The 17,069-nt window shown below is 39.8% G+C and overlaps 1 long non-coding RNA gene across 1 annotated transcript in view; it reads left to right on the top strand.

Annotated features, from left to right (window-relative positions):
- The first annotated feature begins 3,684 nt into the window (after positions 1–3,684).
- LOC118662617 overlaps positions 3,685–17,069 on the top strand; it is a 28,761-nt gene continuing 15,376 nt past the window's right edge. The window contains exons 1-2 of the long non-coding RNA XR_004969810.1: positions 3,685–3,849; positions 5,283–5,400. This is a non-coding gene — a long non-coding RNA (uncharacterized LOC118662617). The remainder of the gene's footprint in view (positions 3,850–5,282; positions 5,401–17,069) is intronic.

The raw sequence follows: 17,069 nt of genomic DNA, 5'->3' as shown, positions 1-17,069 counted from the left end.
CCTTATTTTTTGCATTGCAGTTTATTTTTTTAGTTGTTTCCAGTTTTTTTATTTTGTATTTTTTTATTTGTAATCTTTATTGTTGAGTATTATAGATATTCCTGTTTTTCACCCCCCCCCCCCCATTGCTTTCCTTCACCCAGTTCCTGCCCTGCCCCAGGCCTGCACCACCCTATTGTCTGTGTCATTAGGTAATGCATATATGCATATAAGATCTTTGTGTAATCTCTTCCCGCCCCCCCCCCTTCCCTCTAGAATCAGCAATCTGTTCTATTTCCATGCCTCTGATTCTATTTTATTCGCCAGTTTATTTTGTTCATTATATTTCTTATTCATTTATTTTGATTTTTAGATTCAATTATTGATATATATGCATTTATTGCCTTCTTATTGTTCATATTTTTTTTTATCTTTTTCCTCTTCTTCTTCTTAAAAAATATCCTTCAGCATTTCACATAATACTGGCTTGGTGATGACAAACTCCCTTAACTTTTTCTTGTCTGTGACGCTTTTCATCTGACCTTCAATTCTAAATGAGAGCTTTGCTGGGTAGAGTAATCTTGGTTGTAGATTCTTGCTATTCATCATTTTAAATATTTCTTGCCACTCCCTTCTGGCCTGCATAGTATCTGTTGAGAAATCAGCTGACAGTCGTATGGGTGCCCCCTTGTAGGTAACTAACTGCTTTTCTCTTGCTGCTTTTAAGATTTTCTCTTTGTCTTTAGCCCTTGGCATTTTGATTATGATGTGTCTTGGTGTGGTCCTCTTTGGATTCCTCTTGTTTGGATTCCTCCCGCCCTGGAGCTGGAGCTCAGAGGAAGTGTGTGACCTTGTAAGCTCAGTTCATGTGCTGACCCTTTAAGAGGAACAGCTGGGTCTCAGCATTGGTAGTCTGGTGCTTCCTGAACTTGTAAGTCTATTTCTTTCACCAGGTAGGGGAAGTTTTCTGTCATTATTTCTTCTAATAGGTTTTCAGTATCTTGTTCTCTCTCTTCTTCTGGCACCCCCATAATGCAAACATTGATACGCTTGAAGTTGTCCCATAGGTTCCTTACACTGTCTTCATATTTTTGGATTCTTTTTTTTTTTTCTTTTGTGATTGGGTGTTTTTGCTTCCTCATATTTCAAATTGTTGATTTGATTCTCGGGATTCTCTAGTCTACTGTTGAATCCCTGTATATTATTCTCTATTCAGTCAGTGTATGCTTAATTTCTGACTGATCCTTTTTCATATTCTTGGCATTCTCACTAAGATCCTTGAAAGTCTCACTAAGTTTCTTGGAGATTCTAGAAGATTCTCAAGTAACCTCATAACCGTGGTTTTGAACTCTATAGCCAGTAGTTTGCTTTCTTCCATTTCTTTCATTTGTGACATATTTCTTAGTCTCTGCATTTTGGCTGCTTCCCTGTTTGTTTCTATGTATTGGGTAGAGCTGCTATGTCTCCTGGAATTGGTAGAGTGGCCTTGTGTAGTACGTGTTCTGTAGGGCCCAGGAGCTCAGCCTCCCCAGTCATCTGAGCCAGGCACTCTAAGTGCACCCCTTGTGGGCTGCACACACAGTCATGTAGTTGAGTCTTGATTGTTGTTGGTGTCACTGGGAGGAATTGACCTCTAGGCCAGTTGGCTGTGAGGATAAGCTGTGACTACAGAGGGAGAGTTGCTGTGCAGGAAACACCCCTATGGAGCAGGACTTGCTTCAGTGGGTCCTTGGTGCTCACTGAGTTTGCCTCTTGAACATGTCATTTGTGGATGTATAGAGTTGTAATCTGGTATGATCTGATGCTGACCACTGGGTGCACTGGCTCTTGGGTCTCCAGGGAGGTGCAAAATCAGCCACTCCCTGGGCCACCCAGCAGGAGCTACAGAGAGATCTGCAGATTCCTCCTATTTGTATCAGGTTTGGAAGTGTCCAGGTGAGGTCCAGCTGTGAAGCAAGGCAGGCTGGTACTAGTGCTAGGTTTTGGGCCTTTATTGATAGCTTTGGGGCTCCCCGACCCCGCCGCAGCTTGTTTGAGAGATTTAGGAAAGTCTGAAGCTTGAGCCAGGACAGGCCGTTCATATGTAAAAGCTGCTGTACACGGGTTGGGTGGGGCTGCAAATTGGATGGGGTGGAGTCTCAGAGAATCACCAGGGCAGAGCAAACAGAAAGCCCTGTGACAGGGAGGTCCCAGCATTGTAATAATGACCCCTGGGAGCACCTTCGTCTGAGAGAAAGCTGCTCCGGAGTTCTGCCCCGATGCCAGATAATCCAGTTCCTCCTTGTATGTGTCTGTTTTCCCCTAAGCCCCGCCCTGGTGCTGGAGCTCAGAGGAAGTGTGACCTTGTAAGTTCAGTTCATGTGCTGACCCTTTAAGAGGAACAGCTGGGTCTCAGCATCCTCTGTGTCACTGAGCCCCAATCCCCACTGGTTTTTATAGCCCATAGTTTGGGGACTTCTCTTCCCTGCTCTGGGGGCCTGGGTTGGGAGTCTGGTGTGGGGCTGGGACCCCTTGCTCCTCACAAGGGGCCTCTGCAGAGATGATCTTCCTCCTGATTAAAAAAGCGGCAGTGCTGCCTTGGTGGTGATAAGCCCCTTTCTTCTTCTTCTTTTTTTTTTTTTTTTGTCTGGGAAGCTCTTTATTTCACCATCTGTTGCTGAATATAGTAATCTTGGTTTCAGATCCTTGCTTTTCATTACTTGGAGTACTTCATGCCATTCCCTTCTGGCCTGTGGAGTTTCTGATGAGAAAGCAGCTGATAGCCTTAATGGGAGCTTTTTTTGTAGCTAACAAATTGCTTTTCTCTTGCTGCCTTTAAGAGTCTCTCTTTGTCCTTAATTTTTGGCATTTGAATTACGATGTGCCTTGGCGTGGGCTTGTTTGGGTTCTTCTTGCTTGGGACTCTCTGTGCCTCCTGAACTTGTGTGACTTTCCTTCACCACATTAGGGAAGTTTTCTGCCATTATTTCTTCAAACACATTCTCTATCCCTTGCTCACTTTCTTCTCCTTCTGCCACATCTATTATGCAAATATTGTTACATTTCAGGTTGTCCCTCAATTTCCTTAAGCTGTCCTTTTGGTTTTTAATTGTTTTTTTCCTTTTGGTTCTCTGATTGAGGGATTTTTTTCTACCCCTTTTTCTAATTCATTGATCTGATCCTCAGCTTCCCTCTATTCTGCTGTATATTCCTTCAACTGTGTTCTTTATTACTGATATGTCATTCTTCATAGTTACTATATCTTTTCTTATGATGTTCAGCATCTTTGCCATCATTATTCAGAACTCCATGTCTTATAAATTTCTTATCTCCACTTCATTTAGCTCTTCTTCTGAAGAATTCTCTTGGACTTTCGTTTGGAGGTTATTTTTTTTTGTCTCCCTATTTTGGTTGCCTCTTTGGGTTTGTGGCTGTGTTCAGTAGATTGCTATGCCTCCCATTCTCTAGTGCAGGACATTGTCAAAAGGTGTTTCTGACTAATTAGATCAGGCAGATACTCAAAGCCTCCTGAGACCCGCATTCTGCCTGCAGACTGTTTGTATTCATTTGTGAGTAGCCTCAGGCTATCGCCCACAGGTTTGGTGAGAGTTTTCCAAATGGGTGGGGAAATTCCTTCTGCCTGGAGTCAAATTGTTATTCTTAGTCTCTTAATGGGCCTCAGAAACTCCACAGGGTGGGGCAAATGTTTTGCAATGGGATGTGGCAACTACCTTCTCCCAGGCAAAAACCTCCTGGATAGCAAAGGTCTGTCTGAGAAAGATGTCCTGTGCAGTGCGAGGGAATGACTCAGCACAGGAAACCAGGGTGTCTGCCTTCTGAGCGCTAACCCTAGAGCCCCAAACCCTGGCTCTACCTCTGCCAGAACCTGAGGTGAGTGCCTGCACACGAAATTGTGGGTGTTGGCCCTTTAAGGGGGTGCCTGTATTTCCAGCTGTCTCTCCTTGGCAGACAGCAACTCTTAAGTTTTTCACAGCCAGATGTAATGTGGGCACCTTTCTCAGTTCTTGTGCTCTTGGCTGGGGGGACCAGTTTTGGGTTTAGACCCAGAGTTCTCAGTGGCAATCCTCCCACCCTCCCCAGCTGAGATCTCTCTCCAGAACTTCAGCTGCTGTCTGTGGGAGCCCGCCAGCCCTTTCATGCTTCCGCACTTCGATCTTTCTGTTTGCAGTCTCCACTTTTTGTCCTTGTTTATTAGGGTTCTTTCCAGATTGTCTTCAGTTGATTACTTAGGATTTTTTTGTGTGTGTTTTAGTTGTAATTCCAGTTTGGTCCTGGGAGTGTGTCAGTGTAGCATCCACTTACTCCGCCACCATTTTTAATCTCCTCAGTTTGTATATTCAAAGGCTTATGAGATTTGTTTACCGGTACTGTTCAGATTTTACAAAATATTTTTACTTTCCTTTTTGGTTTCCACATTCACTGAATTGAATTAAAGGTACCCTCAGTTCATTCATGGCACATTATTGGTCAATGCAAAAGCCTTCTTTTGTTTTATATTATTACATTCTTCATTTCTACTTACATTCCCAACCTCAATTCCTATTTTATTGACTCTCTGTTCCTCCATTCTACAGTTTTAATTTTTATGGTTTGTTTTGTTAATCCTCACCCAAGGATATATTTCCATTGATTTTTTTTTTTTTTTTTTTTTTTTTTTTTTTTTTTTTTTTTTTTTTTTTTTAGCGAGAGAGAGAGAGAGAGAGAGAGAGTGGAAGAGAGAGGGAGAAACAGAGAGAAAAATCGATGCAAGAGAGACACATAGATTGGTTGTCTCCCACAAGCGCCCAGCCCACGGCCCAGGATCAAGTGTGCAACTAAGGTACATGCCCTTGAACGGTATTGAACCTGCGAACCTTCAGTCTGCGGGCTGACACTCTATCCACTGAGCCAAACTGGCTAGGACTACCTTTTTTATTCTTAATGTATATATTGTATGTGTGTATTTTAACTTGGCATATATTGTATTATGATACGAATCTTATTTTACATCTTTTTAATGCCATATTGTGTTTATGAAGTTGTATATATCACTAAATAGGTTTATAACTTACTAAATACCACTTCTTTTTAAAAAAAATATTTTTATTGATTTCAGAGAGGAAGGGAGAGGGAGAGATAGAAACATCAATGATGAGAGGAAATCATTGATTGCTGCCTCCTGCACGCCCCACACCAAGGATCAAGCCTGCAATCTTGCCCTGACTGGGAATTGAAGTGTGACCTCCTGGTTCATAGGTCGATGCTCACCCACTGAGCCATGCCAACTGGGCTAAATTTCACTCCTTTAAAATATTTCTTTATAGGCACTTTCCTCATTTTACTTACTACCACAACCAATATTGCCATCCATATCTTTGCACATGTGTCCTGCGCCTGTCAAGAGTTTTCTTGGAATTATATGGCAAGGAGTTGGATTTCCAGGTAATTGGATAGCTCTATATTAATTCCCTAAGTACTGACAAAACGTTCTTCATAATGAGTGCAGCAGTTTAAATTATGATCAGACATACAATAGTACCATTATCCTAGATCTGTGTCAGTGCTTGGAATTACATGAATTTATAATTTTTGCCATTTTGTATGCAGAAAACAGTATTTTCTTATTAAATTTGCATTTCTCTGAAGGTGTGTCAGTTTGAGGATGTCTTTACATGTACTGCAATTCTGTTTCTTCTCTTGTAAATTGTTTGTATCCTTTGTCCTTTTTTCTATGGGACTTTTTGTCTTTTTTAATGATTTTTAAAAATATATATTTTTATTGATTTTTTACAGAGAGGAAGGGAGAGGGATAGAGAGTTAGAAACATCGATGAGAGAGAAACATCCATCAGCTGCCTCCCGCACACTCCCCACTGGGGATGTGCCTGCAACCAAGGTACGTGCCTTTGACCGGAATCGAACCCGGGACCCCTGAGTCCGCAGGCCGACACTCCATCCACCGAGCCAAACCGGCCAGGGCAATGATTTTTACTTCAGTTGTTTGGCCCAGGTCTGTTACCCATCTGTTGACTTTTTGTGTACTGACTTTCTTAAACGGGGATTTTTAATTTTATTATTGTAACAGGTGTCAGTTTTCCTCCTTAAGGTTTGTTCTTTGAGAATATTGCATGAGAGATCATACTCTTTCTCAAGATCATGAAGATATTCTCCTTTCTAACCTTTTATTAGCTTTGTATTTTAATTTTGCATTTCATGTTTTGGCTTTTAATTGATCTCGAACCTACATCTGGAGACTATATGAGGTAAGGAACCAAGTTTATTGTTTTTCATAGAGCATGCAATTTTCCAGCTCTATTTGATAAATAATCCATCCTTTCCTACTGACTTGTGTTATCACTTCTATCACATATCATGTTTTCATATACAGAGATTGGGTTGTTCTGGGCTTTTAATTCCATTGTTCTTTGATCTTATACCACATTCTTTTTTTTTCTCTTTTATGCGGGGATTACAATGATATATATTTTTTAAAAATTTATTTTTAAGTTACAGTTCATACTTAATATTATTTTGTATTAGTTTCAGATGTACCAAATAGTGGTTAGACAATCATATACTTTACAAAGTGTTCCCCCAATATTTCCAGTACGAACCTTGGCATCATACATAGCTATTATTATATTACTTACTATATTCCCTATGCTGTACTTTATATCTCTGTGACTATTTTGTAATTACCAATTTGTACTTACTTTAAAATATATATATATTTTTATTGATTTCAGAGAGGAAGGCAGAGGGAGAGATAGAAACATCAATGATGAGAGAGAATCATTGATTGGTTGTCTCCTGCACGTCTCCTACTAGGTATTGAGCCAGCAACTTGGGCATGTGCCCTGACCGGGAATTGAACCATGATCTCCTGGTTCATAGGTTGATGCTCAAAAAACATATTAAAAAAAAACAACAAACAAAAAACAATAGGTTGACACTTAACCACAGAGCCATGCTGGCCAGGCCAATTTGTACCTTTTTTTTTTTTTTTTAAATAGAAGCAAGTTAGAGACAGATTTTTAAATTTTTTTTTATTGATTTTAGAAAGAAAGGGAGAGGAGAGAGATAGAAACATTGATGAGAAACATCAACATTGATTGGCTGCCTCCTGCACGCCCCCAACTGGGGATCAAGCCCATAACCCAGGCATGTGACTTGACCTGGAATGGAACCATGACCTCCTGGTGCATGGGTCGATGCTCAACCACTGAGCCACACCAGCCAGGCCAATTTGTACTTCTTCATCCCTTCATCTTTTTTACCCAGTCTCCCACCCCAACCTCTCTCTGGCAACCATCAGTCTGTTTTCTGTATCTATGAGTCTGTTTCAATTATGTTTGTTTGTAAATACTGTTTTTTAGATTCCACAGATAAGTGAACTCATGTGGTATTTGTCTTCTTCTGACTTATGTCATTTAGCATAATAACCTCTAGGTCCATCCATGCTGTCACAAATGGTAAGATCTATTTTTATGGCTGAGTAATATTCCATTGTTTATATTTTTCACATCTTTTTTTACCCACTCCTGTATTGATGGGCACATGGGTTACTTTTATATCTTGGCTATTGTAAATAACGCTGCAATGAACATTGAAGTGCATGTATTCTTTTGAATTATTGTTTTGAGTTCCTTCGGATAAATACCCAGAAGTGGAATCACTGGGTCATAAGGCAGTTCCATTTTTAATTTTTTGAGGATCCCACTATTTTTCATTGCAATAGCATCAATCTGCATTCCCACCAATGGGCATGAGTGTTCCCTTTTTTCCACATCCTCACCAACACTTGTTGTTTGTTGACTTATTGATGATAGTCATTCTGGCAGGTGTGAGGTGATATTGTGATTTTAATTGGATCTCTGTGATGATTAATGACATTGAGCATCATATCATATGTCTATTGACCATCTGTATGTCTTCTTTGGAGAAGTGTCTATTCAAGTCCTTTGCCCATTTTTAATTGGATTAATTAAGTTTTGGTGTTGAGTAGTATGAATTCTTTATAAATTTTGGATATTAACTCCTTGTCAGATATATCATTGGCAGATATGTTCTCCCATTTAGTAGATTGTATCTTCATTTTGTTAATGGTTTCCTTTGCTGTGCAAAACTTTTTGGCTTGATGTAATCCTATCTATTTATTTATTTATTTATTTATTTATTTATTTATTTATTTATTTATTCTTTTCTTTCTCTTGGCCAAGGAGATATACCAATAAAAATAGGAGAAATGTCTGAAATTTTATTGCCTATGTTTTCTTCTAGGATTTTTATGGTTTTGTGACTTATATTTAAGTATTTAATCCATTTTGAGTTTATTCTTGTGTATGGTGTAAGTTGATGTTCTAGTTTCATTTTTTTTGCATATATCTTTCTAATTTTTTCAACACCATTTATTGAAGAGACTATCTGTACTCTATTGTATGTTCTTGCCTCCTTTAACAAATATTAATTGACCATAAAGATGTGGGTTCATTTCTGTGCTATCTATTCTGTCCCATTGATCTTTATGCCTGTTCTGGTGCCAATACCATGATTACAGTTTTGATTACAGTGTCCTTGTAATATAGTTTGATATCAGGTATTCTGATAACTCCAACATTGTTTTTCTTTCTCAAGATTGCTGAGTCTGTTGTGGTTTCATATCAAGTTTTGCAATATTTGTTATAGATTTGTGAGATATATCATTGGTATTATACTAGGAATTGCCTAGAACCTGTAGATTACTTTGGGTAGAATGGACATTTTAATGATGTTATTTTTTCCTGTCCATGAACACGGTATATGCTTCCAGTCATTCGTGTCTTCTTCAGTTTTTTTCTTCAGTATCTTATACTTTTTCAAGTACAGGTCTTTTATCTCCTTGGTTAAATTTTATTCCTAGGTACCTTACTTATTTTGTTGTTACAATAGTAAATGGGATTGTTTTCTTTTTAAAATACTCACATGAGTACATCTCATTGACTTTAGAGAGAGGGGAAGGGGGACAAAGACACACACACACACACAGAGAGAGAGAGAGAGAGAGAGAGAGAGAGAGAGAGAGAGAGAGAGAGAGAGAGAGAGACATCAATCACTTGCCTTCGTGTATTCTCTCTGACTGGGGATTGAACCCAAAACCTAGGTATGTGCCCTCACTAGGAATTGAACCTGCAACCTTTTGATGTACAGGAAGATGCTCCAACCAATTGAACCACATGGGCCAGGGTAGGAATTGTTTTCTTAATTTCTCTTTCTGATAGTTTATTATTGGTGTATAAAAATGCCACTGATTTATGAATATTAATTTTGTAACCTACTACTTTGCTGAATTCATTTATTAGATCTAGTAGTTCTTTGGTGGAGTTTTTTAGGTTTTCTGTATACAGTGTAATGTCACCTATGAATAATGACAGTTTTACTTTCTCCTTTTCAATTTGGGTGCCTTTTATTTCTTCTTCTTGTCTGATTACTGTGGATAGGACTTCCGATACTATGTTGAATAAGAATAGTGAAAGCGGACATCCTGGTCTTGTTCCTGATGTTAAGGGAAGCTCTTTTAGTTTCTGCCCAATGAGTATGATGTTGCTGTGGGTTTGTCATATATGGCCTTTTATATGTTGAGGTAAGTTCCTTCTATTCCCACTTTGCTGTGAGTTTTTTTTTCCTTTTTAAATCATAAATGGGTTTTGGATTTTATTAAATGCCTTTTCTGCATCTGTTGATATGATTGTATGAATTTTATCCTTCACTTTGTTTATGTGGTGTATCATGTTTAGAAATTTGTGAATATTGTACCAACCATGAATCTCTGGAATAAATCCCACTTGATCATGTTGTATGATCATGTTGTAATGTATTGTTGTATCTGGTTTGCTAATATTTTGTTGAGCAGTTTAGCATCTATGCTCATCAGGAATATTGGCCTATAATTTTCTTTCTTCATAGTGCCTTTTTCTGGCTTTGGAATTAGGATAATGCTGGCCTTGTAAAAAGAGCTTGGAAGTTTTCTCTCCTCTTGAATTTTTTGGAATAGTTTGAGAAGGATAGATGTTAGTTCTTTGAATGTTTGTTAAAAGTCGTCTGTAAAGCCCTGCAGTCCAGGACTTTTATTTGCTGGGAGTTTTTTTATTTTATTATTTTGTAATTATTATCTTTAGTTGTAATTGGTATATTCCAGGGATGGGCAACCTTTTTGTGAGTGCGTGCCAAAACCAGCAAAATCTCTGACTCAAAATTCTTCTGCGTGCCAACCCTAATTTTTTGAGAACATGTTATGCCTACTTGATATCTCTTAAGGTGTACGTATGTGAAGAACCTTGAAGAAATAATAAAATTCATTCGAGCGACAAAAACACAGTATATGATGATGAAAAATACATTTATTTTTTAATGTATACATGTACACTGATAGTCCGACAGAAAACTTTATGACTCCGTTTGATATTATCAGTGGGACTTTTGCTACTGCATCACTGATGACAGAGATTTTACATCAGGTTTATATTTCGTGACCTTCAGAGATATGCACGAGCTACTACTTTCATCCGTCAGGCTACTCCTATTACGAGACTTAACAAAATTCATCACTGAGAACAAAGATTCATAAGCGTATGTGGATGAAAACATGGAGAGTAATGCTGTTGCAAAGTTTTTTAAACAGAAAAAATTTTCTGGAATGGCATTCTAAGTCCTCAATAGTTCGTTTTCGACACTTCTCTCTGGTACTCCTGTCTCTAATCGCTTTTTTCAAGTCAACTCTAAGGTCAATAAATTTCTGCTTCCAAATTGAGCTACTCTGAAATTCAATCAACTGCATTTCAAAGTCAGCCATGTCTATGCATGAAAACATTTGTAAGTTTAGTTCCTGCAGTTTCATACTGTCTGGAAACCTCATGAATTTTGCTGTCTCTTCCAGTTCTCTGAATTTCGCAAATCTTGAGAAGAACTGCTCAATAGTTGACTTGATGATGTTTAAAAACAGCTTTTGAAGGCTTTGACAGTCTGTTCTGTCATCTTTTGGGAGGTCTTTGATGTGCCTCTTGAGGTTTGGGAAATATCTAAATCTCTCACCATCCACATCCCCCTTAAAGACTTCCAGTTTCTTTTCAAAAGCCTTTATGTAACCAAACATAACAGCAAATGTCTTGCCAGTTCCTTGTAATTTAACATTTAAGTCATTCAAATGTTCACAAAAATTGTAAATGGAAGATTTAAGAGAGGGTTTCGCGTGCCAGCAAAAGTTACTGGCGTGCCATGTTTGGCACGCGTGCCAGGGGTTGCCCACCCCTGGTCTATTCAGATTTTCTGATTTTTTCTGATTCAGTTTTAGAAAATTGTATGTTTCTAGGAATTTATCCATTTGCCCAGGTTGTACAATTTGTTGGCATATAGTTGTTACAGTATTTCTTTTTATAATCCTTTGTATTTCTGTGGTGTCAGTTACTTATTTCATTTCTGATTTTATTTATTTAGGCCCTCTCTCTCTCTCTCTTTTTTTTTTTTTTTCTTGATGAGTCTGGTTAAAGGTTTGTCTATCTTATTTATCTTCTCAAAGAACCAGCTCTTGGTTTCATTGATCTTTTGTATTTTTTTTTTTTTTTAGTTTCTATGTCATTTACTAGTATTTCCACTATAATCTTTATTATTTCCTCTTCTACTTACTCTGGGCTTTGTTTGTTATTCTTTTTCTAGTTCTTTTAGGTGTAGGCTGATTTGAAGGATAAACCTTAATCACTATGTATGAGTTGCTGTTTAGGGGCTACCAGGTTATCCCTAAGGTGGAGCTGTTTCCAATAGGGTCTGGTGCCTGTGTCTACTGGGCCTGGGTGTGTATGGGAGGGGCCAATCTGTGTACAAGGGTTGGCATCCTTCTGCTTAGAGCTGGGGGCAGATCTATAAAAGGTCTGAGTCCTCCACTGTCAGCTACTCCGCCTTCCCCTGAGTTTGCCTGGTTTTCCTCCAGAGCTTGCCAAAGAAATACTGTAGAGGGGGCCCTACACATAGACCCTGCCACAGGTTGGAAGCTCAGTAGGGCGGGGTAACTGGGTTCAAGAGGATGGGGCTAGTGTGTTCCCTACTTGGGGCCGGTGTGGTCAGGCACTCAATGGGAGAGAGAGGCCATACCACTCCAGACCCACACCACTCAGTCTCTGCCAGAGTCTCCAACTCTAGCTCCCTCAGGAGGGACATAAGTATAGTATTTCACACAATAGAACTTTGCTTTTAAAATCTGTGTGATAGTTATATTTCCCCTGATTTAAATGTATTACATTTACTTGCACTTTATTATTTTGTTGAATAGCCTTTCCTAAAGTTGTCTATAGTAGTTTTTCTTAATGAAAGAGCTCTGGTACTATGAATATTTTTTCTATCCATTTTATTGTTTTAAATTGGGTTCTACCTTCTATTATCTTCTAATTTCTTTAGGTTTATTCTCTTGCTTACATTCTCTGTTATGCTTGGTTACTTTTCAACTTTTCTTTTTTTAAAATATATTTTTATTGATTGCAGAGAGGAAGGGATAGGGAGAGAGAGAGAGAGAGAAACACCAGTGATGAGAGAGAATCATTGATCAGCTGCCTCCTGTATGCCCCCTACTGGGGATCGAGCCTGCAACCTGGGCTTATGCCTTTGACCAGAATCAAACCCTGTCTGCAGGCCGACGCTCTCTATCCACTGGACCAAACCAGCTAGGGTCAACTTTTCTTATTTGTTAGAGCCAGAATTTTCTCCTAACAAACTTTTCCTAATGAGCATACAGAGAGACCATTGCTACCAACAACTTCAGGATAAACCTTCTTTTCAAGCACTCAATAGTTTAGACAAATATTAGAAGATTGGAGTTATTGAAAAAATGTTATCTGATAATAATTCAATTAAGCTATCAGTAATTAAAGGGTTATTAGAAAAATTCATTATAGTTCCCAAAAACACAGGTCACAATTTTAAAGAGCAATTAGAATTGTTTTGTAATTGAAGGTTCATGGGAACACTACAGACAGAAAGTTTAGCTAAACAATACTTTGAGGGAAAATTATAGCTGTAAATCCATATATTAGAAAGGATGATAGACAAAGGGAATAATAAGTTATGAGCAAAAATTATTGAAATAGAAATGAATATTGAGTGGGCAATATCAAGTAAGCTGAAAGGAATAACAAAATGGACAAATGCTTGTTAAGATTATTGAAGAAGCCCGGCCAGTGTGGCTCAATGGTTGAGTGTTCACCCATGAACCAGGAGGTCATGGTTCGATTCCCCGATGGGACAGTGCTTGGGTTTCGGGCTTGATCCCCAGTTGGGGGTGTGCAGGAGGTAGCTGATTGATGGTTCTCTCTCATCACTGACGTTTCTACCTCTCTCTCTCTCCCTTCCTCTCTGGAATCAATTAAAAAGAAAAGAGTATTCAAGAAAAAAAGAGCCCTAGCTGGTTTGGCTCAGTGGATAGAGTGTCGGCCTGCAAACTGAAGGGTCCCAGGTTCAAGTCTGGTCAAGGGCATGTACCTCAGTTGCAGGCTTGATCACCGGCCCTGGTCTGGGCAAGTACAGGAGGCAACCAGTCAATGTGTGTCTCTCACATCAATGTTTCTCTCTCTCTCCTCCCCTCCCTTCTGCTCTCTCTAAAAAAACAACAACAACAATAAAAAACAATGGAAAAATATCCTTGGGTGAGGATTAACAACAATAGCAAAAAGAATAAAGATTGACATTCCTAATTTTTTAAAAAAGGGAAAGAAAAAAGAAGGCACATATAACCAAAATCAGAGGATAGAACTAAAGGTATGTGTGTGTGTATGGAAGTGTTACAAAATTTAGGAAATACTTATTTTTTTTTAGCACTGAGGAATATTTTATTGTCTGGATATACCAGTTTGTGCACCTACAGAAGGACGTCTTGGTCATTCCCCCAAACATCGTTCTTAACATAGACTGAAAATGTAGAGAATTCCCATTGAGAATGAGAGCTTGCCACAACCAATAATATTGATCATCATACTGGAGTCAGCCAACCTAGTAAGTCAGTAAAAAATAAAAATTTGTTAGTGTTGGGAGCCACGTAATAAAACTATTATCCATAGATGACCCAAAAGAATGTACAAAATATTTTTTTTAGAAATAATAAGAATGTAGCAAGTTGTCTGGATAAAAAAATCAATGTACAAAAACAAGTTTTATGTACCAGCAAACATTAGTTAGAAAGTGAAAATTTAAAAGCATGCCATTTACAACAGCACAGAAAAACATGAAACACATAGGAATAAATTTAACAAACATCTTTACAAAACAGAAAATGATAAAACTATGTTAAAAGAAATTAAGGGATACTTAAACAAATGGAGAGGTACAAGAAAGATTCAGATTGCTTTGGGTAGTGTGGACATTTTAATGATGTTCATGCTGCCAACCCATGAACATGGTAGACTCAATGCACTCCCCATTAAAATACCAACGGCATACTTCAAAGACGTAGAACAAACTCCAAAAATTCATCTGGAATAAAAAAAGACCCCGAATAGCCACAGCAATCTTGAGAAAGAAGGACAAAATTGGAGGGATCACAATACCAGATATCAAGCTACACTGTAAAGCCACAATTCTCAAAACTGCCTGGTACTGGCACAAGAACAGACATATAGACCATAGAACAGAACAGAGAACCCAGAGATCGACCCAAGCCATTATGCTCAATTAATATTTGACAAAGGAGAGAAGAGCATACAATGGAGTCAAGACAATCTTTTCAATAAATGGTGTTGGGAAAATCGGACAGATACGTGCAAAAAAATGAAATTAGGACACCAACTTACACCATTCACAAAAATAAACTCAAAATGGATAAAGGACTTAAACATAAGATGGGAAACCATAAAAATCTTAGAAGAAGCTGTGGGCAGCAAAATAACAGACATTTTTTTGTAGCAATACCTTTATTGATACAGCTCCTAGGGCAATGGAAACTAAGGAGAAAATAAACAAATGGGACTATATCAAAATAAAAAGCTTCTGCACAGCAAAAGAAATCATCAACAAAACAACAAGAAAGCCCACTGCATGGGAGAACATACTTGCCAATGTTATCTCCGATAAGGATTTAATCTCCAACATTTATAGGGAACTCGTACAAATTAACAAAAGGAGGATAAACAATCCAATCAAAAAATGGGCAAAGGACCTAAATAGACACTTTTCGAAAGAGGACATACAGAAAGCCAAGAGACATGAAAACATGCTCAAAGTCACTAATCATCCAAGAGATGCAAATCAAAACAACAATGAGATACCACCTCACACCTGTCAGAATGGCTATCATCAACAAATCAACAAATGACAAGTGCTGGCAGGGATGTGGAGAAAAAGGAACCCTCATACACTGCTGATGGGAATGCAGATTGGTGCAGCCACTGTGGAGAACAGTATAGTGTTTCCTCAAAAAAACCAAAAATGGAACTTCCATTCGACCCAGTGATTCCACTTCTAGGACTATATCCCAAGAAACCAGAAACACTAATCAGAAAGGATATCTGAACCCCTATGTTCATAGCAGCACAATTTACAATAGCTAAGATTTGGGAACAATCTAAGTGCCCATCAGCAGTTGATTGGATTAAAAAACTGTGGTATGCCAGAAGCTGATTCCAGCATGTCATAAATGCAAGGGTTTCATCAAAAGGTTGATGGAACTTGGGGACTCAGCAAGGGCTGAATCACATATGTTATTTCCTGTTGGAAATGGCTAAGGGCATTTCCCCACACCTGAAAAGGATGCATAAATGATTGCTTTCTACCAGACAGCTGAGGGCATTTCAATCTACATGTTATTGCCTCCTGCTGGCCAAACACCTGAACAGCCAAAGGCAGTTCTTCCAATCTGACAATGGATTCTGTATACCAAACCTTACCCTTTGATGTGTATTATCTACCTTGCCTTAGGACAAATTGTGTTAATAAAAAGCAAGGGGTCCGGAGATTCAGGAGAACTTAGTTCCTTTAGCTAAGTTTTCTCTGGCTCCCCAAAATGCCTTCCAAAATTATGTTTCGTCTCTGGACTCTTGATTAATTTACGCCACAGCCCTTCTCCAGATTCCTGAACACTTCTAGATGCTGGAATAAGACCCCTGGCAGTGGTACATCTACAAAATGGAATAATATATATATATCCAGCGATCAGAATGCCATAATGACCAGAATGAATGACCAGTCGCTATAATGCCCACTGTGGCCAGCGAACCAGCCCAATCAGGGGGTGGGGCCAGCTGGCTAACCTCTTGCAGCCCCACCTCCAATGGGCCCCCACCACCCTGATTGGCCCATGGCCCCTCTCCCCAGCCAGCTCCACCCCCGATTGACCCGGTCACTCTGATAAGGGGCAGGGCTGGCAGGCAAACTACCCATGGCCCCTCCCCCAGGCCGCTGGCCCCTGATCAGGCCCCCTCAACCCATTCAGGGGTAGGGCCAGCCAGCCCACCACCCAGAGTCCCTCCCCATGGCCCACAGCCCCTCCCCAGAGCTGGCCCCACCCCTGATCAGCTCCCACCACCCTGATCAGCATGCGGCCACTCTGCCCCTGACTGCCCCCCCCCCCCCCCCCCCCCAACACCAATTGGGGCTGGGGCTGGCCAGCCAATCTCCCACGGCCCCTCTGCTGGCCCCATTTGAGGGTGGGGATAGCCATCCCACCACCCACAGCCCTTCTCTACGGCCTGCCCCACCCCCAATTGGCCCCCCTCCCACCCCAATCGGAGGTGGGGCCTGCTGGCCAAACACCTGTGGCCTCTCCCCCAGCTGGCCTAGCCCTGATCAGGCCCCGATTGAGGCGGGCTGACCAGCCAACCTGCTGCTATCTCTGCCTCCCAACAGGCCCAGCCCTGATCCGCCGATTGGGGCCGGGCCGGCATGACCCCATCCGTGTACGAATTCATGCACTGGGCCTCTAGTGCCACTATAAACAAGAAGGAACTTTTACCATTTGCAACAGCATGGGTGGAACTGGAGAGCGTTATGCTAAGCAATATAAGCCAGTCAGAGAAAGATAAATATCACATGACCTCACTCATATGTGGGATAATAATGATCAACATAATTTGATGAACAAAAATAGATCCAGAGACAAATGGC

Source organism: Myotis myotis, unplaced genomic scaffold (assembly GCF_014108235.1).
Source record: "Myotis myotis isolate mMyoMyo1 unplaced genomic scaffold, mMyoMyo1.p scaffold_m19_p_10, whole genome shotgun sequence".
Taxonomy (NCBI): domain Eukaryota; kingdom Metazoa; phylum Chordata; class Mammalia; order Chiroptera; family Vespertilionidae; genus Myotis; species Myotis myotis.
The sequence above is the reverse complement of the archived record's forward strand: the minus strand, read 5'-3'. Positions and strand labels throughout refer to the sequence as shown.